Source organism: Nomascus leucogenys, chromosome 3 (assembly GCF_006542625.1).
Source record: "Nomascus leucogenys isolate Asia chromosome 3, Asia_NLE_v1, whole genome shotgun sequence".
Classification (NCBI taxonomy): domain Eukaryota; kingdom Metazoa; phylum Chordata; class Mammalia; order Primates; family Hylobatidae; genus Nomascus; species Nomascus leucogenys.
Genome location: NC_044383.1, coordinates 114,133,191 through 114,139,190, shown reverse-complemented (window position 1 = coordinate 114,139,190; position 6,000 = coordinate 114,133,191). Strand labels below are relative to the sequence as shown.

General features: G+C 36.9%; 1 protein-coding gene across 1 annotated transcript in view; it reads left to right on the top strand.

Annotated features, from left to right (window-relative positions):
* Window positions 1–1,049: 1,049 nt before the first annotated feature.
* The window catches only part of THEMIS (thymocyte selection associated), a 211,569-nt gene continuing 206,618 nt past the window's right edge, over window positions 1,050–6,000 (top strand). Inside the window, exon 1 of the mRNA XM_003255692.3 lies at window positions 1,050–1,249. The gene's annotated coding sequence lies outside the window, so the exon portion shown is untranslated. The remainder of the gene's footprint in view (window positions 1,250–6,000) is intronic.

Below are 6,000 nucleotides of genomic sequence, written 5' to 3'. Positions count from 1 at the left end.
GACAACAATTATTATCTTTTGTTTTTTAAAAGAGGAGAAAGCCGAGACTTGAGAGTTTATTAGTATTATTTTATTCTTTGTAAAAACAGCTTTATTGAGACATAATTCATGTATCACACAATTCATCCATCTAAAGTGTATAATCAATGATTCTTCTTATGTTCACAGAGCTGTGCAAGCATCACCACAATCAATTTGAGAATATTTTCATCACAGGAAAAAGAAACACCATAACCATTAGTAGTGATCACTCCCTCCCCATCTATCCTCTTCTCCCTATCCCATCCCACACGCTCACCCCAGATTAACGTCTTTAGATTCCACATATAAATGAGATCATGCAGTGTTTGTTTTTCTGTGCCTGGCTTATTTCTCTTAGCACAATGTTCTGACTTGGAGAGTTTAAATGACTTGCTGAGGGTCTGCCTAGTGAGGTGCAGAGCTGGGACTATATGGCTTCATCGTCTAGGACTCTACCTACTACAACATACCATGTTGTAAAACAAGCAGACAGGAGGGAAAATGGAATTAGTGAGCTTTTGTGCAGCTACTCATCAACATCATTTAGTACCGATTTATTTGGAGCAATTTACCATTTAGTAAAACATGGAAGGAGTTAGATTTGCATAGCTGATTTTATATAGTTGCCCTCAAGGTGGAAAGTAAAGGAAAGTAGCAATTGCTCAACACTAAAGTCAAAAGGTTTGGATTTCAGTTTCAGCTCTATTACAAACTAGCTGAGTGAATGTGGGTGAGCTACCTAGGCTCTTTCATGACATACAGAGAAAACAAAAAAGAAAGATAGAGAAAACACACTTCAAGTTCCAGAAGGCTTTCAATTTGTGGTTCCAGTTTTTACCTGATCCACAACAGCATGCTTGCCTTTAAACAATTCTGAACTCTTGTAATAATTTTAATCTTTAGGTTAAGTAACTGGAATTGGTTGCCGTTATTTCCAGCTAGCACAGCAGGAAATACTGAATCTGGTACAACATGGGTTTAACCACATCAAAATTTAGAATCCCCACCCATTTTGTAGGCACAACAGGTTCACAAAGTGTTCTGCAGACTCAAGGTTTATACTTACAATTACGAGATTTATATTTGCATTAGTCTCTTTGGCTGGTGGGTAGGGGTGAGAGGCTCTTCCTGGATCCCTTATTTTCTACAGGACAGGAGGAAAACACCTAGGATGCTCCAGTGCTCTTACGCAGATAATGATCATTAATATCAGCCTCTCTGATCAAAGGTACAGCTCTTTGTGGGATAATACCTCTTGCATAAGATTTTATGGGCCAGGGTTATCTCTAATTACGTATATACTCTCAGGGTTTTCTTGCTTTAAATGGTCAGTTACAAAGACTTGGTCTAGAAGAAAATTTCTCTGAAAAATATTAGTTACCAGCAGGGTCAAGGTGATAATCCTTAAATTATCTTTCTTTAGGATTATAATGCTAATTACAGGCATGCGTTATGCCTGGGTTTGTTTATTTTTAATGTTGCAAGTCTGTGTTGCAACATTAACAAGTAGTGTTGGAGCCTTCAGTGTTTAGTTATTAATGGGCCACTCTCTATGCTGGGATTAGGACCTATCCAAGAATATAGCTAAAGAAGAATGGCTTCCAAATTTACTCTAATTGTACATGATTCTTAAAAATCAATACTTATCCTTGCAATGAGGACTTTCACTCGAGTGTATTGATTAGGGCTCTCTCAGATAAGAGTGAAATAAGCTGACATCTGCAAATGTAAGTAGACAGGATAAATTTATTAGAAACCTATTATAATATCTCATGGAATCCAAGGAAATGCTGAACCACTAGACTCTTAGAATGAGGAGGTCAGGGAAAGTAACAGCTTCCTCAGAAGCAGGAATTTGTGGCTAGTTCTTCAGAAGTTTTATCTTTAATGACACAATTTCTGATTTCCAGTATATCTTTTAGTTCAAATTTTAAATTTCTGGGGAAGAGAATGTGATTGGCCCTGCTTGTTTCAGGTGTTGGTCTCCTTTCAACTAACCATGGTCTTGAAAGTGATCAGATGATATAACTGTGGCTGAAAGGGACATCCCTGCTGATTACTCCAAGAGAAGGAGAATTCTCATGACTAGGAGCTGGGCAGATAGATTAAAAGTACCTAAAACAATGGTCATCAAGAGGAACTTTGACACAGGGAAGCACTTCTCACTACTGATTTTGGAGTTAATGTGAAAGGCTAGTTTCAGTACTCACACATTCCAGATTCTACTGCCCCAGTTCCTGTCCTGTTTTCAGCATCCTATCAATTCTATATATCTTATTCATCCAATAAATTCCCCATATTTCTTTAGTTATTGTTGGTTTATGTTGCTTGCAACCAAAGGATCCTAATTGATACAGAAGTTGTTACTAGAAGCACCTATTCCTGCCTACAGACCCAAAATGTAACTGGGGGACTGACTCTGTTCTGCTGTCTTTGACTTCCACCTACATCTCAGATAGTGTTGGGGACCAACCCATTTTGTAATCTTTCTCCTATAGTTTGTGAGACTTGGGAAAATCTTAGCAACTGAATAATCCAGTACTTTGTCAAGGTTAGTTTTCTGTGGAAATACAACTCTTAACAAGCTTTTTTGTTTTGTTTTTCTCCATTCCCTTTTCCTAGACCCTATAGACTAAATTTTAATATCAATGCTTTTGCAGAAGCAAACTCTTTGATTCTAGTCCTTGTTGCTTATCAGTGGATTTGAGCCTAAGTGTACTGTCCATTAACATAACAGCTTCTATTAGGTAGGTGCAAAGGTAATTGCAGTTTTGCCATTACTTTTAATGTGTTTTAAAAACTACAACAACTTTTGCACCAGCCTAATAGCTTGTCCTGTGACTCAAAGCAATCAGAAATAATTCCCTGGTAGTATATTATTTGAGGTCCTTGGCTGTGAGCAACAGAAACCGACTCTGGCTTAAGCAAAAAGGAAATTTATTTTATGGATATTAGAGAGTTCACTGGCTCTGCCAGAATGTGGAGGTATGAGATTTAGAATCTAACCACACAGCAAGCAGTAATTCACTATTTTGTCTGAACATCGTCAGCCATTGAAATGAATAAATTCTATCCATTTTATTTTTCTTACTCTCTTTGTCTTACTGTACTCAACATTTACGTTTTCCACAGAGAGGATATGGTTCTAGCTTTGATCACTCCCCTCTTAAGCCAAGTGGAAGGACCTCTGTGTCAACCATTGCAGTGAACAGAGGTTGGGATAGGAAGGCACCATTACTCATCTTCACCTTATCCCAGGCAGAATTCCAGTTGCCTCTCTGCCATGACAGGATGAACCACAAACAAAAATTGGGGTTTGATGGAGGACAGTGGTGGAGACTGGGTGGGCAGTGATTTTTTATTGTAATATAGCCATAATTGTTTTCAATAAAAGTATTTTATTATAAACATATATGTGCATATATACATATACATACATATTTGTATAATTATTTCTAACTCATTCCCTAGGTTTATTTTTTTCATAAAAGTATTTAATTATAATATTAAAAAATTAAACTTTTTCTAACTCTTTCTCTAGGTTTCATAATATAAAATCATATTTTTAGTTAAACAAATATAGGGCTAATTTTGTAACTTTGGGCAGACTTACATTGCCCAAAAAATAGAAAGTTCTGATGTCTAGTTTTAGGGGGAAAAAACAAATTTGCTCATTCTTTTTTCTTTTATTATTATTTTTGAGACAGAGTGTTGCTCTGTCACCCAGGCTGGATTGCAGTGGCACAATCTTGGCTCACTTCAGCCTCTGCCTCCTGAGTTCAAACGATTCTCCTGCCTCAGCCTCCCAAGTAGCTGGGATTACAGGCGTGTGCCACCATGCCCAGCTAATTTTTGTATTTTTAGTAGAGACGAGGTTTCACCATGTTGGGCAGGCTGGTCTCAAACTTCTGACCTCTGGTGATCCACACAGCTTGGCCTCCCAAAGTGCTGGGATTACAGGCATGAGCCACCACATCCAGCTGCTCATTCTTTTTTCTCATGTGCTTCTACCTGAGAAGTTTCTTTACTGGCACGATTGGTATAAGGGTTTATGTGTAGCTCAAGTTCTCTCTCTCCCTCTTTCTCTCTGACCTTCTCTCTCTCCACCCCTAGCCCCCTCCTGCCCCAAGCAGAGTACAGAGCCCATCATCTTTATTTGCCCTGCCTTTACTTAGTAAGCATGACCAAATCAGGGCCCAATAGCAATAGGCCCGAACAAGGCCTGTGAAGTCTGTGAATGTTCCTAAGTGTAGAATCTGGAAATTCAGCTCTTTCAGCTGCCAATACTAAGCCACAAACTTAGGGGATAGTGGTTGGAAGCTCCAATTTTAGCCCATGATTACATATATGATCTTTAGCGCATGATTATATGCATGTTCTTTAGCCTAGTTGTACCAAAACAAACAAACAAACAACAACAAAATGGTACTATACTGTCATCATTTTGCTTCTATGTCTGTTTTCAATTTTGTTTTTTTTCCAAAGGGGAAGTGTGATAAACCTCCTTCCACATCCCAATAAGAGCTTCAAAAGTGTTTTCTGTGGTTCTTCTAAAAGTAAATTTCCTAAAAATAGGACAAAAATGGATCCATCAATGAAGAACTGTTACAATGGGACCTCAATCTGTGTAAGATTAAAATTATATAAACTTGATTCTAAAAATGGTTCAATATCAATAATTAGCAGCTTTTCAGATTCACTAGTAATATGTAAAATCAGATCAAAGTGTGTTTCCAGTCAATTACTGTTGTGATAACCATAGCATGTACACATAAAATATTTTACTTGGCACTTTATCTGTAATATTACTTTGTTTCAAACAAAACAGAACTTTATGAAGATTATATAGTTACCTCCTGGCTCTACTGTAGAAAAGCATGTAACTTTACTATAAAGTGGGAACAAAGGTGGCAAATGGTATTTACGTACATTTGAAAGTTCCTTTCATTCCTTATATTAATGTTTGGTCAACAATGGACTACAGATGTGATGGTAGTCCCTTAAGATTATAATGCCATGTTTACACTGTGCCTTTTTCTATGTTTAGATAGGTCTAGACACAAAAATACCACTGTGTTACAGTTGCCTACATCATTCAGACACTAACATGCTATAGAGGTTTGTAGCCTAGGAGCAATAGGCTATACCTGATGGCCTGGGTGTGCAGTAAAAGTACACAACTAGGTTTGTGTAAGCACACTCTATGATTCATGCAACAATGAAATTGCCTGAGGATGCATTTCTCAGAACATATCTCATCGTTAAGTGACACATGACTATGTTTCATAATGAAATCGTCCCTTAGGAATTTACAAAGTGGCAAGAAAAAAAATCTTTGTCTTTCTTAGTATCTTCTCAGACATGCGTTTCCAGGAGAGCAATACAGGTTGAGCATTTCTGATCTGGAAATCCAAAAATCCAAAATGCTTCAAAATCTGAAACTTTTTGAGCACCAACATGACAACACAGTGGAAAATTACACGTCTAACCTCACGTTGAAGTCAAAACTCAGTCAAAACTGTGTTTCATTCACAAAATTATTAAAAATATTGTATAAAATTACATTCAAGTTATGCATATAAGGTGTCTATAAAACATAAATAAACTTTGTATTTAAACTTGGGCCCCATCCCCAAGATATTTCATTATGTATATGGAACTATTCCAAAATCTTAAAAGAATTTGAAACATTTTTTGTCCCAAGCATATCAGATAAATTCTCAACCTGTATAAGACCTGGCCTCCACCATTTTATGTGCTGTTTGCTAAGGAGTTTAGGAGCAATATTTTCTCCCAATTAAGTTCTAGCAAGCACACAATCCTTGATCATCATTTCCAATCAATACTGGTGTTCTAAAATAGAGTACTTGTGATTGAATTCTAATGCATGAACTATAAAATGTTATACAAGAGAAAAATATTCAGTTTCTTTATGAGGTCGATATTTACTTCAAATACAGATTAAATAATGCTTTGGTG